Below are 1052 nucleotides of genomic sequence, written 5' to 3' on the forward strand. Positions count from 1 at the left end.
TTCTTTAAAAATCATGAAAACATTCTAATTTTTGGAAAATAAACTTAAAAGTTAAACAAATTCCATCGAACATTTTATTTTTAGTCGTGGAAAATTTCCGCAAACTCGATTTCGACGAGTCGTCCAGGTGCAACTCTCTACTACGTTTTCAATCATTCTTGCAAACCAAACATTACGCCATCCCTTTAAAAAAAAATTCGCGGACGCAATTTACCTAGAACCCGTACATTATAATCAAATAAACGAAGAATCGCCTTAATAATAACACAATTAGCGTAAACGCAAATGGAATAACGTTTATAAACAAATTATAGCGTGTTGTACCGTACTGAAGACGTCAATCTGACATTGGCCTTGTCACCGTGGAATCTCTTTGATGACGCGGTTGGCACTCCTATAAAAGCGAACAGCTCGCGGAGACCATCATAAACAAACTAACTCTCAAACCGTGTAGACTAAAAGTGAGTGACCAAAACGTGACCATGTATACCAACCCATTCAATCGTACACACTGCAAAGTGCGCCAAATCATTGACAAATTCCTGCACGTGGATACCGGCAGCAGAAACTACAAAAATGTAGTGAAGAGGAGCACAAGCACCTGTTCGGATTCTTCGTACTCTTCGAAAAGTTCCAACAGTTCGACGAAGAGTTCCAAATCGTCGAAGTTCAGTGTTTTTAAGTGATGCGGTGGCAAGACCTTTGAGAAGCTTTGATTTCTGGAAAACTTCGAGGCATTGAGATAAAGAGGTGTGTGTTTTTCTGGGTTAAAATCCATAATTTTGAAAACTACAATTAATTTTGAAAATTTTTCATTTTTAGAATGTGTTGTTAAATTTCGATTTTTGTTACAGTTGGCCTCTTCGTGGATCTTCTCTACTTGCTCACAGATGCTTCGGCTGCGTCGCCACCAAATAAGCTAGCAAAAGGCTGAAGAAACTTGTGCTGTTCATTGTGTTCTAACCCTATTTATGAAGAATAACTTATTGTATTTATTTTTATTTATTGCAATATTTATTTTGAAACTAGAATAATAAACAAAATGATAAAGA

At 36.5% G+C, this 1052-nt stretch overlaps 1 long non-coding RNA gene across 1 annotated transcript; it reads left to right on the forward strand.

The window, feature by feature from the left end:
* On the forward strand, window positions 1-1052 carry LOC135126505 (uncharacterized). Its single transcript, XR_010280053.1, has 2 exons — window positions 1-750; window positions 855-1052. It is a non-coding gene; the product is annotated as an uncharacterized LOC135126505 (long non-coding RNA).

The sequence above is a fragment of the Zophobas morio genome, unplaced genomic scaffold (genome assembly GCF_036711695.1).
Source record: "Zophobas morio isolate AGI-343-1 ecotype UQ-CSIRO unplaced genomic scaffold, CSIRO_AGI_Zmor_V1 ptg000011l, whole genome shotgun sequence".
In the NCBI taxonomy this organism is placed as follows: Eukaryota; Metazoa; Arthropoda; class Insecta; order Coleoptera; family Tenebrionidae; genus Zophobas; species Zophobas morio.